At 34.3% G+C, this 25,617-nt stretch overlaps 1 protein-coding gene across 1 annotated transcript in view; it reads left to right on the forward strand.

Moving 5' to 3' along the window:
• Window positions 1–2,209: 2,209 nt before the first annotated feature.
• LOC138701838 (uncharacterized) overlaps window positions 2,210–25,617 on the forward strand; it is a 359,272-nt gene continuing 335,864 nt past the window's right edge. Inside the window, exon 1 of the mRNA XM_069829140.1 lies at window positions 2,210–2,307. The gene's annotated coding sequence lies outside the window, so the exon portion shown is untranslated. The remainder of the gene's footprint in view (window positions 2,308–25,617) is intronic.

The raw sequence follows: 25,617 nt of genomic DNA on the forward strand, positions 1-25,617 counted from the left end.
AAACGTAATCATGTCGTAGCTCCTATGATAATAAATCAAACGCACTGTAATTCAGCAAATAATTGAGCGACAAATAACGTCCTCGTGTGCTTTTTGCGAACGCCAACGAAAGAGCCAAAATGGCGGGCGATTATATTAAGTATTTATCGAGCCTTCTTTATCTTCATCAGCGAATCACAAGACGCACACGTTTAAATGTAGCCGACCTGCAACGTGATTGGCTGCCGGAAATAAGAGCGACGGGACTATAGATTTGTATCTGCCTCGGCCATTGTTACCATAACAGATAGGACCAAAAAATTAATCTTTACGTAGATTCTTCGCCCGACAGTGCATATACTGTGAAATACCGGCCACCAAGTCACTCATTTGAGTGCGTTCCTTGTATAATGGCAGTTGACTTAATATAACATGTCAACATGCATGTCGAACTTGGAGTAAGGCCACAAAGGGAAAAAACACTAGAGGAGGGGGATTCGATCTGGTGCTATTGATTGAAATTCGGCGTAGCTCAGTGGTTAGAGCGCTTGGTACTAGAAACAAAGATCCGGGTTTGATCCCCGGCCCCGGAGCGAGTTTTTCTCCTCTGGTATCAATTGTTACCAGAATGCTTGTATCAGCTGTGGCTCACTCGGCCAGGTGATGACTTCTCAACAAAGTACAGCACTTATATCTAGGTCAGATTTTAGTCACATTCTTTTCAAATTGTCTCCAGTGTTATTCCATCGTAAAAGTGATACCGTTTTTGAATAACGTTTGTAGATTAAAGGCGAATCAACAAAAATATATATTATTTTTTTTCAGAATTCTAACATGGGATTTGGAAATCGTAGAAAGGATAATCGCTGGAAATGATATCTTGAAAGGGAATCCATGTCTGTTTCCTTGTCGCTGCTATTGCTGTACAACATCAGAATACAACGGTATTTTTGGCTCGCTTTTGCTCACTAATTGGACGATACACTGGATACGCTTTGACGGTGCTCCACTTCCCATTCCCATATTGTTTACAAATCGAATCGTCGCCGTATTGGGTGCAAGGGAGGTCGATTTTCAGTTTCGTGTTACAGCGCGAGATGAATGTTACAAGCGTACAAGTAAGCGTTGGTAGTGATAAGTTTTTTTTATTTATTGTTCCTTTTCAATTACACAGATAATCCCAGGCGAGCGTTTGTCAGCCAATGAATGAGCTCATTGACGCTAGAGTCAACAATGAGATTCGAATTATACTGATAGTTAAAAGCATGCTGTTCAAAATATTAATAGGTGATAATATTTTTCTCTTACGTTCATTTGTTTCATTTGTATCGTATCATCTTCGATGCATCAGCAATCAAGCAATTATATGAAATTCGCTGTCTCAACATTCAACAATAGTGAATTACAATAATTACACAATTAATTACTATAAGTAAACATTTTTACAATAAAATTAAACATGTTGAAAATTATAGATAAGAAATTATAAGAGTTCAAAATAAAGTGTTATTATAACCTCAAATGTTTAGTTGTTTTTATTCCAAGGAGCTTTTATTCTTATCATTTCTGCTTTGATTCGATTGTTTTTCTTGATCTTATTATCACAATTTAAATATGTCACGAAACTCAATACGTAGTAAATATGCATCCATAGATAGTTGCTAACCACTAGAATCGTTACTATCGCCTCTTTACAGACTATGCGAAGTAGTACCTGCACACTCTATTGTTTCTAGTACCCTCATCTACTCAAGCTTCGTGACTTTATACTAGACTGTGTTGTTATTATTATAACCTCGAATGTTTAGTTGTCCAGAATTACAGTTGTTCGCGTTGGGATTATTTTTCCGAATACAATTCGTGATAATAGTTATCCTCAGGTAATTTAGTTTCGATTTTTAAACTCATGTTTGCTGTCATTACATAATTATTTCTCGACCTCAGGTCTCGAAATAATTGTCATGACAACAATCGCTCGTTACGCTCAATTTAATTGATAGAAAACTATCAGCAGTCGTATTATAGGATATAATTAGGAGGCAATTAGATGATAATATTACGATAAATATGAAATAGGCTAGATGATGACAAAAATAGTTGGTAATTTTTATTTTCAGTTAGATTTTTTCATGAAGCCATGGATCTTTGACGGATTTATTGTGGCAATGGAAGACAAAGTAATTGCAAGAACATAGCCAGAGTAATCAGTACTTCTTTTTTCTTAATTTCAGAGACAATAAGAAGATAACACGGCAATAATGAAGCAATGTCAATGGTAGGAGAAACCGATATCCCAGCAACGGCCTGCCACTGAGGTTTGGTGCCAAGGTAAGTGCTAATATTTTATGGAATTTCAGCATTGCAAGGAAAGGGATCGTGAACAATAATTCAGGAACTTCAACCATATTTTGGAATTTAATATTTATAACGTTTCGAAACTACCTACAGCTTTCATCATCAGGAACATACCACCAGAAATATGAAGGGTGCTAAATCTGTTGAGTTTGTATTGCTTGATTTGCCAATCATTTGGTAATATTTCCTTGTGGCTTAAAATTACAAATATCCTATAGCTCAGAAAAGGTAATTTCATAATGTGGAGATAATGGAGCAATTGTCGAATGAGATTCCAGAGAAAATTCAAACCATCTTGGGAAAATTTGCCTCGTAGCTTCTATGGCCAACCAATTCTCTTCTTTCTGACAACATTAAAAAACTGATAATATGAATGTAGCGATAATTGAGAAGTAATAATATTAGTAGGATAAACAGAATAATAGCAAATAACCTCTCACAGAACAGCTTTGTTGAACATAAGTATCACAATATGAATTATAATACATTGGTCTCGGCTCATTTTTGTTAAACATATCTTTAATCTAAATACGTTCTTCAGAAATGTACATTGAACACCAACAGAACGTGCATGGGATGGAAAAAAATAATAATAATGAACCGGGGTTAGGCTGTTATGGCGTTCCAGCGTAGTTGTGAGATCCATCTTCTACGGAGTCGTCCAAAATCTCGACTTTCTTTCGACTTATACAGAAAAGCTTTCTTCGGCATTCTTTCATTGTCCATCGTATGAGATGCTTAGTTCATTTCTTCTGCAATTCTGCTATTTTGTCCTCCAAACTATATACTAAGTTATATATCCAAATCTTGTTCAAATGTTTCGTTACAATGTTATCCACTCTTGTACATTCTTTCACATTCCGTAGCAAGAGCATTTCTGCTGGTTATATTTTCTTATTCTCTCTTGATTTAACCATTCATGTTTTACTTTCATACAACAGTGAGGTACTGCCATTGTTTTGTAAAATTTTAGCTTTGTTTCCTTTCTCAATTTACGAGCCAGCACTTTCTTGATGGTTCTGCATATGGCTTCAAATTAAAAGAAAAAAGTATTTGAAATATAACATAATGTTTACATTTGGATATCATTTTCTGATTCTGACATTGATGCTATGCCATCTAAAATAAAACACATTTTACCTTATCCTTCTGTCCTATTAAGATACCTTCAGTTCACAAAATTTTCTTCCTTTCTATTAGAAGATCATCAATATAAATGCTAAATAAAATGGGCGACATTGAGCACACTTGTCGTCCCCCTAGAAACTAAAACAATGTTAGAAATATTATCTTCCAGCTTTCTGTCCATCCAAGCTTGTAGTATCTTCCCAAATATTTGACAGACATATTTTGTCAGAAACGAGAAGAAAACAATACAAGAATAAAGAATAATTATTATTGTGACAGTGAAAACAAATCTTAGTAAAAAAACTTCTAGTATAGCCTAAATGTTTAAATCATAAATATCACAGATTTTGGTACTATTTACAATTCTCCTTTTAAAAACATTTTCAGCTCTAGAAAAAAAGAAAAGAACCAGTAAGGTTGTAATATGGAAATAATGGTGAAATGACATTAGTGAAAGAAACCGATATCCAAAAGGAAAAAGTATCTCATGAATGCTTACATACCGTAGGTATGAATATTATTTTATAATTTTTCATTTAATGTCATATTTAGTAACAGAAAATACAAGAAACTATATGAATAATTTGAATAATTTCGAGGATTTGCAAGAAACTATATGTTTATGATATGGCAGTAATGAAGCTTTGATGAAATGATGATAGTAGTATAAATGGAAATCTTAGAAGAAAACTTCTTTCATAAAAGTTTTAATCTTCATGACTATCATAGAATTATAATATTGTTTTATAATTCTCCATTTAACATCACTTAGAAAAACTAATAAACTGTATAATAATGGTGCTTTAATGAGATGAAAAGAGTGGAAAGAAATCTTCAGTTATAAATGTTTTAATCAACATGAGTATAAAAATATTGATATTATTATACAATTGTCCATTTGACGTTATTTTTAGGAAAAGAAAAAAAATCATAAGAAAATATAAGGTTATGATCTACCGATAATGGATCTTTCATGAAGTAATAGCAATAGGAGGAACTGAAATTTAAGCGGGAAAATTCTCTCATAAACCTTTTAATAATTGTGATGACTATCATAGAACTTTTTAATTTTGTAGTAATTTTCAACTGAAGAAGAAATTCAGACGCTGTGAAGTTATAATACGGTATTAATGGAATAATAATAATTGTAGAAGAAACCGAAATACTAGCATGAAATTTTCGTACTGTGGATTGTCCATTATAAAGCTCATAGAATTTTCAAAATAATTCGAAACTTTTTATTTGTAGTACATTTTGTACTATAGGCATTTTATAAACGTTAAGAGAAAAACATAGTGATAATGGTCACGGCAATTAAACTATAAAAGGAGAATGCAAATGCTCAATGGAAAAGTTACTCAAGAATCTTTTTGTCATTACAGCTCTAGCAGGAAGTAAAAGTTAAAAGTTAAGATAAAGAGGTACTCTAATACGGGGAATGGCGGTCCCCAGAGGTTGTCTCTCATCGTTACAAACAATCGGTATTAGTAGCAGTAGAGTTATTAGTCCTAAGTTCTTTTTCGTCTTTTCTCCCAAGGATAGCCTATATCCCTGTACTCATTTCTGTGAAAGGTTAAATTAACTCCAGGGCCATAGTGCGACCGAAAGGAAAAAAATCCTTGACCCCATTGGGAATCGAACCCGCGACCTTCTAGCTTTCAGTGCAGTGCCTTAATCGTGACGCTACAGCACACAACACTAACAGAAAGTACATGAGTAAAATTATAAATACATCTTTCAACAATATATATGATAATACAGAGATAAAGAGGAAATTATGTAACATCGCGGGAAACCGAAATAATGGATGAAAATTTATAACGTATAATTTATTTTATATACAGTATGTTTCATAATTTCGATTACAAACTTCTAGGGGTTGTAGAGGGGACTAAGTAGATAAAGTTTTGATTAGGAACTCTCGTCCGGAAATGTATCGTTTCGATGCAAAATAAGTTTGATGATCGAATAGATTTCACATCTCCTACTTCATTAGAGACAATGAAGATCTTTCTCAAACTCTACAGGAGTCTCATAAACAAGGTTCTTCATGTGGCCCAAAAGGAAAAAGTCAAGAGGAGTTAAATCTGGCGCCCGTGGTGGCCAAGGAGTTGGACTAACTCGACCTATCCACCTTTCCCCGAATGTTTGGTGGAGATGTTCGCGGATGGCAAGTGAAAAGTGCGCGGGTACGCCATCATGTTGGAACCACATTTTCTGACGTAGTGTCAGTGGCAAATCTTCACATAACTCTACCAGTAGCCTACCTCCTGCAGGATAGTCAGTACCTGGGACGCGTTAGGCGGTACTCTTGTGCACACTGGCAAGAACTCATTGTCTCTAGTGAAGTGGGAGATGTGAAATCGATTCGATCTTCAAACTTATTTTGCATCGAAACGATACATTTCCGGACATGGGTTCCTAATGAAAACTTTATCTACTTAGTCCCTATATGGTTGTAATAGAAATTATGAAATGCCCTGTATATAACGAATATTTAGGAACATTTCTGTTCATAACCTAAATTTACTTAACGAAGTGTCTATTTCAGAGTCGATAAAATGATAGCCTGATGACAATGAAAATGTAACTGACAAAGAAACTCCAAATTCTGGAAGAAAAAATTTATCTGCTTCCTCTTTATCTATTGTAAACCTCACAAAATTCACAGAGTACAGACTGTTAGGGACGATAAGACGAGGAATGAAGACGATAGAATAAAATGCGAAGTCAGTCACGATATTATTTTCCTACTAACAATTTCATTTAAATTCACCTACATTTGAAACCGACACTCTGGCATGTAAATCCAACGCTTTCAAGTCACTTGAATACAGATTCCCTTTCCCTTTCCCTTTGAAATGTAGTATATCTGTACTGTTTGATTCTTTGGCATAAACACAGTAACACAACAGATTTCAACTCGTATTAAGTAACGTGTTTAAGTGGACTTAGTTATCCTCTGTTTCAGTCATTAATTAGTTCAACATTTCTTTTTACTCCCATTACTAGACAGTTCTCGATATCAAACTACTTTTCGACTTCGCTATTACTACTCTTTTCCTAGCCCATAAATATCCTACGCTTATTTTTGACTTTGAAACTTTAAAACATAATCTATAATTACATTTTGGTTGTGCCGTTATATTTTCGGACGGACGGATGGATGGATGGATGGATGGGTGGGTGGGTGGGCGGATGGATGGATGGATGAATGGATGTATCGTTTGTTGGATGGATGGATGGCTGGATGGATGGATCGTTTGTTGTCTGGATGTATCGTTTGTTGGATGGATGAATGGATGTATCGTTTGTTGGATGGATGGATCGTTTGTTAGATGGATGGATGGGCCGTTTGTTGGATGGATGGATGGATGGATGGATCTTTTGTTGGATGGATGGTTGGATGAATGGATGTATCGTTTGTTGGCTGGATGGGTCGTTTGTTGGATGAATGGGTCGTTTGTTGGATGGATGGGTCGTTTGTTGGATGGATGGTTGGATGGATCGTTTGTTGGATGGATGGATCGCTTGTTGGATGGATGGATCGTTTGTTGGATGGATGTATCGTTTGTTGGATGGGTGTATCGTTTGTTGAATAGATGTATCGTTTGTTGGATGGATGTATCGTTTGTTGGATGGATGGATCGTTTGTTGGATGGATGGATGGTTGGATGGATGGATCGTTTGTTGGATGGATGTATCGTTTGTTGGATGGATGTATCGTTTGTTGGATGGATGTGTCGTCTGTTGGATGGATGGATCGTTTGTTCGATGGATGTATCGTTTGTTGGATGGATAGATCGTTTGTTGAATGGATGGATCGTTTGTTCGATGGATGGGTCGTTTGTTGTATGGATGGATGGATGGATGGATGGATGGATGGATGGATGGGTCGTTTGTTGGATGGATGGATGGATGAATGGATCGTTTGTTGGATGGATGGATGGATTAATAGATGAAAAGGAAAAGGCAGTGAAGATGATATAAGAAATTAAATATGGATTAAACGAAGCGGGAGACTGAAAGCGGAGCGGCAAGCAAGAGAAGATGAAACAGGAAAACGAAAAAAGTACTCGTATTAAAGAAAAGAAAAGAAAAAGTTGAAAGAAGAGGTTGCAAGAAAATGAGTCTGATGACATACAATGTACATAAAGAAAATAATATAGTACGTCGAAGTAAAAAGATACAATTTAGAAAGAACTGTATATAAAGCGTATGCGAATATAGCTAATGCTGCCATGAATAATATCTTGAAGATTTATGCTCCATGTGTATCAGATGAGCATGAGATTATGAGGCGAAATTATAAAAAGAAAACAAAACAAAGGATGGTGGATGGCGAATTCTAGATTTTTGTGAATATGGCTGCAACTGCTGCACGACGTTTGTTTGCTCTACATATGAATGACCCGTCCTGCAGACTGTTTGCCCAGATTGAGCTGTCTGCTCTCCACCCCTCAGACACGATCGCCGCCCAGACGCAAGGCTTTCTTATGTCTCATAAATATCATGGACTTTGCACTCTAGCTAGTGGCTCATTTGAGTCTCTGAGGTGGAACCCTTCAGACTGCTCTGTGTCTGAGAGGAAGTAGCTCAGGCAATAAGCTGAAATATTCTCACGAAAGGAATTGGGCTTGAAATTCTCATAAAATATTTCTTATGGACGAAACGATTGTGCGGCATGTACTTTAGAGTACTTCGACTTACTCTTTCATTCTAAATTCACTGAGGTTCTGTTATGACGGTCTTTCACTACGGAGATCCGTTTTCAAATTTCAGAAGTGCGGTGAACGAAGGCTTTTTCGAGTCAGATTTTATTCTGTTAGTCATATTTTCGCTGCCATCATTTATTCGCTATTCTTTTATTTTCATCATCAACGCCATTAACATTACTCTCACGCCACTACTACTACTAACATCATCATCACCATCATCATCATCATTATCATCATCATCATCATCATCATCATCATCATCATCATCATCATCACCATCACCATCACCATGATGCACGGCGGCAACAGCAGCAAAGCACAAAGTTGTAAGTATCTGGATTCTGAGACAACAGTGTATCAACCCAGTTTGTCCTGGCATACTTTTTTACAGTTGATAATTTGGTGAATTTTAAAATAATCGTCTATTTTTTAACGCTTACTTGATTTTCTTAGAACCCTGGTAAGACTATGAATACGTTCCATCGTTTTTATTTAATTATTATTGACGCTATGTTGCTATCCTAATAATAATAATAATAATAATAATAATAATAATAATAATAATAATAATAATAATAATAATAATAATAATAATAATAATAATAATAATAATAATAATAATAGTGGTGGTGGTGGTGGTGGTGGTGGTGGTGGTGGTGATAGAAGTGGTAGTAAGTTATTTTACGACGCTTTATCAACATCTTAGATTATTTAACGTCTGAATGAGATGATGATAATGCCCATGAAATGACTCTGGGGTCCAGCAACGAAAGTTACCCAGCATTTGCTCATATTGGGTTGAGGGAAAATCCCGGAAAAAAACCTCTACCAGGTGACTTCCCCCGACCGCGAATCGAACCTTGGCCACCTGGTTTCGCGGCGAGACTCGCTAACGGTTACTCCACAGGTGTGGACTAGTGGTAGTGGAAGTGATAGTGGTAATATAATAATAATAATAATAATAATAATAATAATAATAATAATAATAATAATTATTATTATTATTATTATTTTAAGCATGGTATTCTTCACCTGAAATACGAGGAACTAGGAATTCGTAATTAGGAACATTAAATACAGATGTTTGAGATGGACAGGGCATGTAGAACGTATAGGCGAATCCAGAAATGAGTGTTAGTTGGGAGGCCGGAGGGAAAAAGACCTATGAGGAAGCCGAGACGTAGATGGGAGTATAATATTAAAATTGATTTGATGGCGGTGGATATGATGTTAAAGACTGGATTATTGTTACTCAGGATAGGGGCCGATGACTGGTTTATGTAAGGGCGACAATGAACTCTGTGCTATTCATAAACATTTCGCTAGCCCGCGCTACGAGCGTGCTAAACTAGCCCCGGCTATCGACTGATTACTTGTACGGGATTCATATCATATAATATCGCTAACATTGGTTTATGAATACGAAAAACGTTAGTTCGCTGATCATCAACCTGAAGCCCGCCCTAAAATGTCTATGAATACGGCCCTAAGGTTCTCTAAAAGCGTAAGTAAAAGAAAAAAAATAATATAATAATGATGGTGATGATAATGATAATGATAATGTCATCCCTTGGCAGAACTGTAAAGGAAATTCAGTAAGGTTTTAGACTAAGTTTTAAAATGACACTCTCGTTAAGCTCAAAAATGCATATGGAACTTTACATTGTCCAGCTTTCGCCATGGGATTACGTGATATTCGTCAAACCGTTAGGGGAAATCTCGGAATAAATGCAAGAAGGTAATCAGCCCAAGTAGAATTTAAACTTATATTTGAGCGTAGTCTCGGGTCAGTAGGCAAACGCGCTGCCTCCTGAGCTATGCCTTTAACCACACTTATTGAGAAACAATGATATAATAATACAGATATATGAGAATAAGAAACTCGGTAATTTATACATGATTCTTGGGTGGTGCTTCGGAAGGCTGTCTTCTATGTTTCGTTACGAGTAATTATTATGTACTGAAATTCACAAAAAACACAGTTTGAGAACGAGAAATAATCGAGAATTTTACTTGCGACTCCACTCACTACGCCAATGAAAGCGTATTGATCTCTCCGTCCTTTTAAATTACTTTCAAAATCAGTGATAATGATAATGGCATTAGTCAAAGTTGTAGTAAAATCTGAGTCAGTGATATTTATTTGTAGTATGTGTATTTAATCATATCTGACATTTCTACAAATCACACTTAAACACGCAAAAGTTCCACTATCTTATTTTATACAGGGACTTCATTTTATTTTTACTAACATTTTTAATATTAACCTGTCTATACCTTTAGAGAACCGGAAACACCGCTTGCTCCCCCCTCCAAGACTGGAGTTCGATGATACTGGCGTAAAACACAAATCACTCTACTAGGTATAGGAAGGAAGAAAAGTAGTTCATCCATTTACGTGAACTAGGAAATATCGCGATTTTGAGTTTGATAATTTTCATTAGGTTTTTCTTTAATCAAAGTACAGTACTGTATTAAGAATAAGTGTTTTTACTCACGAAGTGAGTTATCCATGCGAACGTATTCATTATGCAGTGTATATTATACTGTCTACAGCACATTAGCGTACAATATAGAGAAAGAAGTTAAATTGAAAAATAATCATAATATGAATATTTAAACACAATTTTGAAAATGGTGGCCGTTCATTTCGATACAGGCTTCAGTTCTTTTGTGCATATCATCGCACTATAGACTATTGCATCTAATTCCAATTGCCAGTTTCGTCCTTCGTACTAGTAACTCATGTTGAAATAATTCTGTACCTACTCTACGTACTGTAAATTCAATCTTCACTTCTGCCCGACCCGAAAATATAAAATTACTCAGACATGCTATCTACTATCCGTCCAAGTGGTTATGCCGCAGGATTGTAGAAAGGGAGGAAATCACGTGACAGTTAATTACTTAACGAGGCCCTTTTATTTAAGTTAAATTAAACAGCTGTATAATATTACGTAAACTTCCAATTCCTAAGAGAAATTAATGTTTTCAGAAAAGAGCTAAGACAGCCCAGCTATTACAGAGGGGCGAGCAGAAGCAGGTGGGGGAAATCGGGATGCGACGTAGGCAAACGGACAGTACCTCTGCGAAAATATGATTCAATATTGAAAGCTCTTACGTCACTGGAAAACGCGAACATATTTCTGGAACGTACTATACTCAGTAACTCAGTACTGCTTACTATCTGCGGTCTTGGTTCTGTGTGGAGTTGGAACTTACTTAGTAGAAGGGATGGGAGTGAAAGTACATTAAAAAACTCAGGTACAATAAAAATTGAAGTAAAAATAAAATGATGTCCCTGTATAAAATGAAATATTTAACACATAATAATCCTAATTGAAATTGGGAGAGGAGTACGTCAAGGATTCCTTTATCACCTATCCTGTTTAACATCTACTTGGAGAATTTAGTAAAGAACTGTTTTCAGAACATGAGAGGAGTGATGGTAGGAGGAAGAAGAATAAAATGCATATTATTTGCTGATGATGTGGCGTTGTTAGCAGAAGAGGAAATTATACTAAAGAATATACTACTGGAGCTAAATGACAGCTGTGAGCAGTATGAGATAAAGATAAATGCAAATAAGACGAAGAGCATGGTCATAGGAAGAAAAATACAGAAGATAAACTTGAGAATTTTAAATGAGGCAGTACAGCAAGTGGACAGCTTCAAATATTTAGGGTGTGTACCAGTAACATGAGCTGCTGCCAGGAAGTCAAAAGGAGGATAACAATGGCATTTTCTGCAGACTTCTAGAAAAAGAACTAAGGAAGAGACTAGTGAAGTGTTTTGTATGGAGTGTGGAATTGTATGGTGCAGAAACATGGACATTATGACGAAGTGAAGAGACGTGAATAGAAGCATTTGAAATGTGGATATGGAGAAGAATGGAATGTGTGAAGTGAACAGAGAGAGTAAGAAATGAAGCTGTGTTGGAAAGAGTGGGTGAAGAAAGAATGATACTGCAACTGATCAAGAAGAGGAAAAGGAATTTGTTGTGTCACTGGGTGAGAAGAAACTGCCTACTGAAGGATTTTCTGGAAGGAATGGTGAACGGGAGAAGAGTTCGGGGCAGAATAAAATATCAGATGTTAGACGACATTAAGATATATGGATCATATGAGGAAACGAAAAGAAAGGCAGAAAATCGGAAAGATTGGAGAAAGCTGGGTTTGCAGTGAAAGACCTGCCCTTGGGCAGAACACTAAATGAATGAATGAATTCTAATAAGGATCAATTAGACGTAGAAATTGATCTCTAAAATTTAAGTTCTCACTAATTTACTTCAAATAACAGCTTATATTGATTGCATCAAATATGCTGAAAAAGTATGTGATACTCCTTTGCATTATTCATTTACTTATTGCTTTGATATAACAGTTTTCAACTATGTATCGACGGCCCAGTTCAAAAGGGAAGTACGTCAAAATTTAAAGTTTTGAGAAAACTGAATTTTAAAGCTTCATGTTGCTGTCAAAAAACCAAATTTACACGCACTAATTTGAAAGTTATAGTATATGAAACTTTAGTAACATAATTTAGAGTTATTTCAACGATCTTTTGATTTTCCATAGCAACATAAAGCTTTAAAATGCAGGTTTCTCAAAATTTTAAATTTTGAGTTTCCGTTTTGAAGTGGGCCGTCGGTATGTGTTCCAGTGAGATGCCCGACAAATCGTACCGGGAAATACGTACCGCGACATTTCGTCCCAAGAATATAGTTTGTACCGCCATTATTCGTCCCAAGAATAATAATTCGTCCCACGACAAATTGTTCCAAGAATATTTCGTCCTGAATCTACGGCGTACGGCGGTATATTGTCCCATTGCGAAATTTTAATAATTAATAAATATTAATAATAAAGAAATTTCAATAATTAAGAAATTATCTAGCAATAATCTTTAGCAGTTGCTTAACAACAGACGAAAATTTAAAAGAATATCAACATTTGTTGTAAAAACTGGTTAAACATCATGGAACATCCACGTCTCACCATATCTCATAAAGGCAAAACCAAATTGATTTGGAAAGGATATTTGTACACAAAGCATAGGGAAGGAAGGGACAAAATAGAATGGATCACCGGACTTGACCTCACCAGACTTTTTCCTGTGGGGTTAGCTGAAGGGAACAGTCTACGCTACACACCCTCGAACTTTTGAACGATCTGAAGGAGAACATCATAAGCGAAATCGATGGTATTGACAACTGAGTGCTCCAGCGAACGCCAGAAACATGGAACGAGTTCAGCTATGCCTTGAGGCGGACGGAGGGCATTTTCAGCACTTTATTAAAGGTAAAGTAATCTTCCAGAGATTATGTACATTTAAGACGCAATACAACGTTACTAGCATCCTTCTTGTTAAAATAAAAACATAATTAAAATCATGAGTTTTATGTGAATCACTCTGTATTACGTAATGTTTTATTTCACTCAACAGTGCATTAATAAATACTTGTGAAAACATTTATGTCTTATTTGGCATAAACGTGGGATGAAAACATGTTGGGACAAATGCTTTGGAACGATTTGTCGCGGTACAAATCTTGTAGCGGCACCAAAACGCGTTATGACGAATAGTTTAGGACGATTTGTCGCGGTACGATTTTTCCGAGACGAATAATCGTGGATTCGTTTCAATGCCGATAAACGATGTAATGGTACGTTAGTACTGAAAAGGAATTTGAAACCAGCGTAGGTTTCTTTTTAATTAGGTACTATTTCTTTAGAGAAAGGACTGACGAAAAAGCACGACCAAATTCAAGATTGCCAGCTCGAGGTTGGAATCAGAGACTCTCAAATAAAACACAACTATATCTCAGTCAGATGAGATGATTTTTATTACAGAAGCTTGGATTTGAGTCCTAGTACTTTTTGTGAGATTAGTAGTAAATAAGAATGGAAGGATGTAGGTTTTTTCAAAGTATATTGGTTGTCCTATGAATATAATTTCACAGTTTCTCTCTACGATATATTATAGAATCATCATTATAGAACAACCCTTAGGATGCTATTCATAGACATTTCGCAGCACGCGCTACGAGCGTACTAAGCTAGCCCCGGCTATCCACTGGTTACTAGTACAGAATTCAAATCATATCCTATCGCTAACACTGGTTTATGAATACGATAAACGCTAGTCATCCACCGAAAGCCAGCGCTAAAAATGTCTATGAATACGGCCCTTGTAGTTTAAAGCAAAAGTTTAATACATAATGCTTGTAACAAACTCTTACGAGTTCTGCATATGGAAGAGTGAACAGTATATCATATTAAAATTTCATCAAACATTAATCTCATTAGAGTTTTGTAAAATGTAACGTTGTAACATATTTCATACCTGAGTTCATTAACTTCTAGCCATAATACAGGGAGAAGCGTTGTATAAACATGCTACAGATCGTCACAGGAATATTATGATAACGATTCACATCTGTACTATAGAGGCGGAGCTATATTTTACACACAGACAAATACAAAGGAGACACGTCTGGGAGCGGAGATAAAATTACTCTATATTTAAAGGCGTTTTGAACAAAATAAATTTGTTCATTACTGGGGAGATATGACGATAGTGGAAAATGGTGAAAAAAGAATGGATGAATTAATGACTAATTAAGTAAAAATAAGTAAAGGAATGTATGTATAGTTATATATACAGAGTGCACAATAAGTATGGAAATACTTAATAACTTCTTAAGTTTTAATTTTACAAAAATAAGTTTTATACAAAAGCTATTGGAGATAAACCTTAAATACACTATCTACCAAAAAGTAATTGGGCACTGTTTTTACCCCTTTGGAACCTCGCGGTACACATCTTGTTGCCATAACAGTAGCCACCTTGTCAGGCTTGCTCTCCACCAGTTTGTGTAGGATATCCACTGGAATGCGTCGCCATTCCTCTTGCAACATGGCACTCAGTTAGACAATGGAAGTTGGCCCCATGTTGCGGCGGCTATTATGTAGTTGTATGCAGACAATAATGTTCACCGGTTGAACTGGCCTGCACAGAGTCCTGATCTCAATCCCATTGAGCACCTTTGGGACGAATTGGACCGGCGATTGAGGTCTCTGTAAATGCGGCCAACTTCCATTGTCCGACTGAGTGTCATGTTGCAAGAGGAATGGCGACGCATTCCAGTGGATATCCTACAAAACTAGTGCACAGCATGCCTGTCAGGGTAGCTGCTGTTATAGCAACAAGAGGTGGTACCACGGGATTCCTAAAGGGGCAAAAATAGTGCCCAATTACTTTTTGGTAGATAGTGTATTATGCCAGTGTTTCAAAACAGTTATTCAGACGTACAGGTGTGACAGTAAATTATTTTTTATATGGCGTCCTGTATTAAAATTTATATATTCCGACTCTCCATTAAATTTTACGTATGAATGCGTAGAAACTTTACCTATTCACCCGTTTCATGTGTTTAAACAAATTTTTTCATTTGTTTCGTGGACTAAAAACTTGAGACAAATAAGTGTGTAAAATCATGTTGAGTACAGTAAGCCATAAAACTAAAGAAAAGAAAACACTATAACTAACCAAACTTTATCACAAATGCTTAAAATGAGAACCATTCACAGCCAAAATATATCCCAGTTTATCACGAAAAAAATCCATTGTCTTCCTCACAATTATATGACTGATCTGTTCCATCTCATATTTACAATGGACTGTTTTCGTGATAGACTGGGATACTGTTTGGTTTTGAATGGTTCTCATTTTGAGTATATGTAATAAAGTTTGATTAGTCATATTGTTTTGTCAAGTTTTATGGCCTACTCAACATGATTTTACATATGATGAAGGATGGGTGGAATGGAGAAAAATTCTCTCCGGCACCGGGATTTGAACCCGGGTTTTCAGCTCTACGTGCTGACGCTTTATCCACTAAGCCACACCGGATTCCCATTCAGATGCCGGATTGAATCCTTTCAGTTTAAGTTCCACCTCTTATGTTCACTCTAGTGGCCAACCCTCATGCACTGCGTCACAGATGTGTGACCGTGGCACAATGCCCAGCACAATAATGTGCAGAGGTGCACTCATTTACGAGTGACTAAGTGGCCGGGATCCGACGGAATGAGCGCAGTCTTAAATCACTAAGTGATTATTTTCGCAAATCATATTATTACGATGTACCGAAGTACATATGATATTTCCATGTAGAAATTCTGCGTCATCATATGATAAAGGATGGGTGGAAAGGAGAAAAATCCCGGTGCCGGAGATAATTTTTCTCCGTTCCACCCATTCTTCATCATATGGTGACGCAGAATTTCTGCATGGAAATATCATATGTACTTCGGTACATCGTAATGGTATGATTTTATATACTTATTTGTCTCAAATTTAAAGTCCATGAAACAAGTCTAATAAATAGTTGAGAGATAAGAAACTGGAGAATGGGTAAACTTTCTATGTATTCATACGTAAAATTTAATGGATATTCTGAATATGTAAATTTTTATTATAGGGTACCATTAAAAAAATAGTTTACTATCACACCCTGTAATGTCTGAATAACTAACTGTTCTCCAACACTGGCAAAATATTGTATGGGTTCTGTATAAAACTTTTTTTTTGTAAAATTAAAATTAAAAAGTTATTAACAATATTCCATACTTATTATTCACACTGTAGGGTGAAGGTTAGTAATATTGAGATATGAGTAATATTGTGATAGCTCTCTTTGAGAATTTATTACAATTTTACTGAGCGAGAGGAAGATCGGTTTTATGCGTCAACGTATTAAGGGAATGTTCGTGGAAAATTTTTTGCACAAAACCAGTTCTTCTCTCGTGCAGTAAAATTGTAATATATTCTCAAAACGTACTATCTCAATATTACAGGTATCACAATATTACCAACCTTTACCCTATATGTTAATATATTAATCAGCAGATGAATAAATAAGCGAATAAATGAAAGGAAAAGCGAATAAATAAATGTATGTATGTATATATATATATATATATATATATATATATATATATATATATATATATATGTATATATATATACAATATGTGTATGTGTTAATACATGGACGAATGTACAGTTAAAATAAAATAAAATTGTAAGTGGATATATTTTCCTGCGATGAATAAAAATTATTGGTGATTTAGTAAATTATTGATCTAATTAGTACTAAACAATTATATTATTGAAAACAATTGAACAGTATGATCCCAAAACACTTTAAGTCCAATTTTATGAAAAGACTGGACTAGTTTTTTTTATCCACTCGCCTACGGACTGAGCGAGTTTTCAAGTTACTTGCACAATAACACACAATTTTAGACAAGTATTGGCGTTGTTTTTGAAGAAAAGTTGCTTAAAATATAATGATAAAGGTCTCAAACATAATCATATATATGTATATAGCCTATATTATAAAAGTGACCGAATGGATTGAGCTAGTTTTGGGATCACAGTCTTCATTTAATGAACCAATAAATAACGAATGTAGAAAGTGAAGAAGGAATGGCAGGAAGTAAGATAAATGTTAAACAAAACTGTATGTGGTTGTTGTATCCTAGCAAGAGATCGTGTTATTGAATAAACCATTCAGTATATGATTGTCTAGCCCAGCAGTCATCAACACAGTGCACCCTCGGGCTAGCGTCTCTTACCCGTGGATAAGAGAGGCACTAACGTGCATCCGTGGCTGTTGGCGGGTATGCTCTCTCCCTTCTGCACGACGGAGCATATTTCGTTGCACTCCTTACCCTTTACCCATTTAAGCGAGTGCTGACGACCGCTGGTCTAGCCCAAAGATCGTTTATCACTTTCTGGGAACAGCGTCTTTGGAAACACTTAAAGAATTTTTGATAGAACGAAAGAAGGAACAGAAATAGGCTAGTAAAGATCCTAGATTATTCACAAAAATACGATGTCGCGTATCATCAGGCAGGTACTGCTGTTGTAAATATGCTTTTCATCTCATTGGCTGTATATGCAATGACACATAGAGCGCGATTCACAATACAAGGAAAGGAATTTAGATACAAGTACGATTAGATACAAGTATGATTATTTTACTCAAATGCATTTTTTTCCGAAAGTTTAGATTTCGAGCGGAAGTAGACAATACGTCAATCCTTGCTCACTACAGACAATTAGTATCAGTTTCTTAGTTGTCTGGCTATTACCATGCAAACCGTTAGATTTGGGGTTCTAAGATTAAAATCCGAATGAGGAATATTAATTTTAAAGGGCAATAGGATCTTTAGTATGACTTACTCTGGGAGAGGAGTAAAATTATGGTCCCGTATATACGTAGGTCATTCGTTTTATCTCGTGAAACAAAATGCTTGCGTGCGCCGTAGCATATAGTAAGAACAAACTTTATGGTGGGGTAAGTGAGCTCACTAGCTACAAGTAGAAGCATTGCGAGGAAGAGAAAATGCTCAGTCCACTTTCTCCTTCCCCTGATGCGCAGGTAGGTTTCACGAGATACCGAATGGTCTATACTTGGTTTGCAGTACGTAATAAGTCTTTGTCCCTTAGAGGAGCTGCAGGAAAAAATGTAGCGATCACTTCTAACCTACGTTGAAATTTCGACGCTGATTAACCTCTGCAGATGAAAGCGCTGTTAAGTAAAAATGCTATTAGCACTTCTATTGCATTACTACTATTATTACTATATTTATTACTACTAATAATTCTGGACGAAAACCTATCAAAATCTGAAAGTACATATTTATGGATCAAAGAATAACATTTTTCAATTCATTCGATTCTTTATAGAATACATTTTTTTCTTTCTTGTGCTAATAGAAATTCTGACAGTGTCGGAGATATGTTCTTTAATATTCACGCATATCACTTCACTGACCACTTTTATTTACATTTTGTCGATTATTTTCCGACTTTAAAATTTACATTTATTTTCCCGGATAACTAAAAAGTGTTTTGTGAATATATTTTAATGAAACTTTGCATGCTTGTGTGTTTTTTTCACATCTCAACAACATAAACTATAATCTCAGCTCTACTATTTTTATTTATAATTGGAAAAATAATGTGGGTTATGTTCAATAAAAAGAAAAAAAATAATAGATAAGTTGGCCTACTGTAAAAAGATTTTAGCTCATATTGCTCATATAGTTATTAAAATATTTTAACGTAATAATCAATTAGAAATTAATCAATTTGTGGAAAAATCAGACAAATGCATAATACTGCACTATTTTAATCCAATATTTAGGGAATAAATTAATATTAATTTACAATATATCTATGAAAATATTAAAAGTTCGAAATAAAACAGAAGGACTGTTTCGGAAAACATATTATTTGTCTTTCTTGTGTTAAATTTTATATTACCTTGTTAACATGTTTCATCTTGCTATTGACCATCTTCAGAACTGGTTGTTGCTGGTCTTGGCGCTTTTTGTTTTGTTTCCCGTGGGGGTGTGTTTGTGTAGTGTAATGTGGAGTCAAAGGTATGTGTGTGTGTGTTCTGAAATTGAGTTGTGTGTTGAGAATTTCATTTCTTTGACTCCACATTACACTACACAAACACACCCCCACAGGAAACAAAACAAAAGACGCCAAGACCAGTAACAATCAGTTCTGATGATGGCCAATAGCAGGCTGAAACATGTTAACAAGGTAATATAAAATTTAACATAAGAAAGACAAATAATACGTTTTTCGAAGTGATGTAGTGTTAAAAGTTGTGTAATCAATATATGTAAGAAAGAATGTGTTAGAAGTTTGCCTAATTTAGTTCAAAACAGGAAACAAACCAAAAGGCGCCAAGACCAGCAACAACCAGTTCTGAAGTTGGCCAATAACAGGCTGAAACATGTTAACAAGGTAATATAAAATTTAATACAAGAAAGACAAATAATACGTTTTTCGAAGTGATATAGTGTTAAAAGTTGTGTAATCAAGATGTGTAAGAAGGTATGTGTTAGAGGTTTGCCTAATTTAGTTTGAAAGGACTGAAAGATAATGAAATATGAATGTTTTAAGTACACTTAATTTAAATAACTGGAAAGGCGAACCTCTCTCATTCATAAAAATTAACATAATGAAATCCAAAGTAATCTAATGAAGTGTAAAAGCTAATATGAATAAACTAATACTAAAGTTCAGTATGGGATGAGTGTAAAAAGCTGTGAGAAAGGGAGCGTAATTATCGAAGCAACGATTCGATAAATAGGCTGCACCTTTCTTTCTTATGATAGAGCCGATATGTAGTTCCAGAAAAACCTACCACTACACTTGATACTGTGAAAGTCTTATACAGTAGTATACTTGATACAAATATTGAATTTTCATAACACAAACTTCTTGTGAGTGAGACTTGACAATTAGAAAAGGCTCAGTTGAATACGTGACCATAAGGTAGTGTGAACTTTTGCACTGAGATGGAACTTGTTAGCAGTTCGGAAACTTGAAAATATTAAGTTCGAGAACAAGGTAGAATGTCCAAAATTCTGCTTCTGAATAAAATTATAAGCGATAAATTACAACATGCCTTTGATTTCTGTCGAGTGGTATGACACATACATCCTGTATAAAATGATAGGTATTTTCGGTAGTAATTTTATGGCTCCGTGTAAATTGTAATGACATTATATTATTCTCGTAATCGGACCGCTCGATGACGTTTTCTTTCCGGGAACTGGTCTCTCGTTTGCCGGCATCACTATTGATTCATATCCGATCATAGCGGTCCAATTGTCAACGGAACACCCGTTATTACGCTATATTGATTTCAACTTATCGCGCGACCTCGTCTGACCCAATTAATCGACACTTCTAGAGCGAAATTACCTTTGTCGTGTTGTTAGGATTAACTTACCATGATGGACCTCACAGGTTTATACTGCTTTCCGCAGATGACTCATTGATTTAATATACAGATGCTTTGAATCTACTGTGGCAAAATGTTATAGATGGTAATGGATTCTGTCTTGAGTATTTTTTTAGTTTAGTCATGCGTATTGAGAAATGTCATCTTGAGGCTCTCTGGAACTCCAAAATTCAGGGATAGTGACCGGGGGAAGGCACATAAAGTAGTAGATTCACGAACTCCAAGGTATGTTGAAGGTTGCTTATATCCGATCTCTTATGTCGAGAATTATTATCGTTTAATAAGTAAGTTCTTGAGAGTCCTGCAGAATATCATATCTCCTCGAACAGAAAAATATTTGTGTATTAAAAATTCTACATAGTATTTGCAATATTTATAAAGTTATATTTTATCCCGTAAAATGTGTTAAATAATGAAACAGCTTACACAAAAGGTCCCGACTTTTATTACGATAAATTTTACATTGAACATTTAAATCTCTTGAAGTCTTCTATATGCATCGCCGACTGTAGTTTACGACAGTATTTCAACATATTCGTCTTAAGATTTCTCTACCTTCAGTATCATTTCGGCATAGCTGTAATTGGACATTTTGTATGTCACAGTCTTTTATTTTTAATGTCAATAAAGAAGGCAATCAGTAAGTACGTAGTTGTCAAACGTTTCTAGCTTTTCTTTTCACTACAAGATGAGAATATTCAGTACTGCACGATCATTTCAATTTATTTAGCTTGTGTTATTTTATTATAATAAATAATGTTGTAATTTAGAACTACTATAATAAATTAGATTAAATACGATTTTATTACGACAGAATTTTCGTAACATTTCTCTGAAAACAGACTTCCAGGCTAATTATAACTATAGTTCCATTATTATTATTATTATTATTATTATTATTATTATTATTATTATTATTATTATTACTTACAAATGGCTTTTAAGGAACTCGGAGGTTCATTGCCGCCCTCACATAAGCCCGCCATTGGTCCCTATCCTGAGCAAGATTAATCCAGTCTCTATCATCATATCCCATCTCCCTCAAATCTGTTTTAATATTATCCTCCCATCTACGTCTCGGCCTTCCCAAAGTTCTTTTTCCCTCCGGCCTCCCTACTAACACTCTATATGCATTCCTGGATTCGCCCATATGTGGTACATGCCGTGCCCATCTCAAACGTCTGTATTTAATGTTCCTAATTATGTCAGGTGAAGAATACAATGCGTGAAATTCTGCGTTGTGTAACTTTCTCCATTCTCCTGTAACTTCATCCCTCTTAGCCCCAAATATTTATTATATTATTATTATTGTTGTTATGATTGATGTTATTATCATTATTATTATGTTTATTATTATTGTTATATTATATTATTGTTGTCGTTGTTGTTTCAATACCTTGTAAAAATTAAACAGGAAATTAGAATTTTTTCAAAGTACTTATTGCAATTTGAAGCAAATTTTCTTTCCGACAAAAAAATATATTATTATTATTATTATTATTATTATTATTATTATTATTATTATTATTATTATTATTTCTGGGCTCCTGTTCGGTGCCCGTGACACGATCCCACGAGAAACTTTAAATCAACTTAAACAATTTAAAATTACTGATGCAACGATTGATGCCAAAGGATCTCATGTGTTAAAATCATCCTTAGCTATAATTAGTAATCACTTGTACCCAACAAACTTTTATTGTAAATGAGTTCCTATATTTTCATATCATTTACCTTAATGTTTTCTTTTTCCTTTCAAATTGTCACACAATTGGTTTTCATGATTATTCTTTATGAATTGATTAGTAGGCCGATCTACTCGAACCCATATTTAGGGTGGTCCTTTTATTAAAAAATGTATTATTATTATTATTATTATTATTACTATTACTATTATTATTGTTTCAATACCTTGTAAAAATTAAACAGGGAATTAAAATTTTTTTCCAAGTATTTTTGCAATTTGAAGCAAATTTTCTTTCCGACAAAAAATATATTATAGTTATTATTATTATTATTATTATTATTATTATTATTGTTGTTGTTTCAATACCTTGTAAAAATTATACAGGGAATTAAACTTTTTTCAAAGTACTTATTGCAATTTGAAGCAAATTTTCTTTCCGGCAAGAAGAATATATTATTATTATTATTATTATTATTATTATTATTATTATTATTATTATTATTATTATTTTTGTTGTTGTTTCAATACCTTGTAAAAATTAAACAGGAAATTAAATTTTTTTCAAAGTACTTATTGCAATTTGAAGCAAATTTTCTTTCCGACAAAAAAAAAAAAAAATATATATATATATATATATATGCCTGTATAAGGCTGTAACTCCAAATTAGACGTCAGTAAAATAATAACCATACTAATGGTGAGAAATAGATGAGCTGTGAGACTGACGAAGTACACGAATATCGTATTTCTAATGTCGCTAAAGCGACTTCATTCCTGCCACCAACTGACGAGTATTAATTGTTCAATGGTATGAATTATAGATGATGATACTGTAGTCTCTACAGATTTACAAGTCCTTGCTGTTTAATGTAGACATTTTTATTATTATTAATTTGCAGATAATTGAATTATTTCACCACTAGATAATTATTTTTAAAAAGTTGCAACAATTTTAGAGTATTGCGATGCTAGGAAAATTCGATTTAGAGATTTTTAAAGAAAATACAGCACGTTAGATTATAGTTTACCAAAATTGTGCTTTTTATTATGCTGTCTGCTTGTGTCTCTATGTACAGACTTTTTTCTTTCAAAATCACAGACAGAATTTCTTTTTCTATTCATTATTTACGAGGGAATAATTACATCCTAGAATAATAAACATGAAATTTGGGTAACATAAAATAAGTAAAACTATGACACAAATAACTACTTATTTAAAATAATTTCTAAAATACTTTTCCTTGCTGAAATTATTTTGTTTATTAATCGATGTAATATAGTGTAGCACTCACCAGAAATTAATTTAGTAAATGAAAAATTCTCATTTGGGAATGCAAACTTTACTCATAAAATACAATAAACATTCTGTACTTTCGCTATATTCATCTCTTATAGTTATAACTCACACTACAAAAAATAGTCAGACCATTTTAAAGAGAGTCCCTTATTTATTTGCTATTATGCATTATATCAGTAAAAGGAGATTTCTTTTGTGCCACCCATTCAAGACAATTAGTGTCGTATAAAATAAAGAAATTAAGAAATTAACTGTTTATGCTGAAGCCGTTATAAACGTAGATCATTCATATTTTGATTTTTCTAATGACATTTTAAAAATAAAAAAAAAAAATCGGCATTATTTCGTATATAAGAATGCAATTTTTCGAATAATAACTTTTGAAATGCATTTATTGTTCAGTATAAATGTTACAACATCACTTTAATTTAATTTAATTTAATTTAATTAAAACTATCAGTAATTTTTGAAATGTGAATATTTTACTCTAAAAGAATAATATAAGTAGGCTATTTTATGTCTGTTGCGTAAAGTGCATTATCTCTACAATTTACCGCTTACTATTTTCTGTTCATATTGAACTAAATGCTTTTCTTCCGGGAAGTTTAACTCGCGGTTTAGTTTCTTCGAGTTCTTCAATCTTTGTGCACAAGTTCAACCCACTGGGAGTCGACGTGACTTGTGTAATCTAACTCTAAAAGCTAAAATCAAATAAGTGAGAAGTTTTGTTATTTATACGTAGCTAACTTTTCTCTTCTCTTTGGGAATATGTTTTACTTCTTGAAAGAATTTCTTTCAAGATACATAATTTTACTCTACCTGTACTCGTAACTTACGAAGAGATCGCGTCTGCATCATTAAATTCAGATTATTTTGCTCTTGATCCATATATGGATCGCGGGATATGACAGGTGAGCGTTGGGATATAAAAAGCGTCATTTTTTCATTTACTCATCCATTTTGTTTTGAGACAAATTAGAGATATTTGTTGCGTTGAATTTCATCATAGGCCTTTATAGTTATCATCTATAAGGCGTTTATAAAATTCAGACGTAGAAAGAATAAAGAAATTATGTTGATTTTCTTGGCGAGAAACACGTTTCCTTTAGATAAGAATTTTGTAGAACTATACAATTAAAAGAAACTATGAAAAGATTTTTGTGTTAAGTTCAGAACTATTGTCTATTGTTCCGGGCGATGGAGGAATTTAAAATAAAGATATTCACGATGAAATGCATATTTAAAATCACATTTCAAATTAAACAATTTCTGAAAATTCCATTCCGACGACTAGATAATTTTTCACACATTTACACAAACATTTAATCACAACACATTATAAAAACATCGAATAAACAATTTTTTAAGCTTACCAATGAATTCAAATCCTTGTATCTCGCGTCTTTCAGTAATTTTTCCCCAACACTGTTGGTACACACGGAAGTAAGCAGAAATTATTCGAGATTTGTTTCAACTTTGAGCGAGAGATTAAAATTATCCCCAGAGCGAGAAGGAGACAAGAAAAATCTTTCGCAGAGACCGCGTACCTCGGTACAGAACAGTATTCCTACTCACCCTCGACAGTATTGAAAGACACTCCACGTAGTTCAAC

The sequence above is a fragment of the Periplaneta americana genome, chromosome 1, assembly GCF_040183065.1.
Source record: "Periplaneta americana isolate PAMFEO1 chromosome 1, P.americana_PAMFEO1_priV1, whole genome shotgun sequence".
Taxonomy (NCBI): Eukaryota; Metazoa; Arthropoda; class Insecta; order Blattodea; family Blattidae; genus Periplaneta; species Periplaneta americana.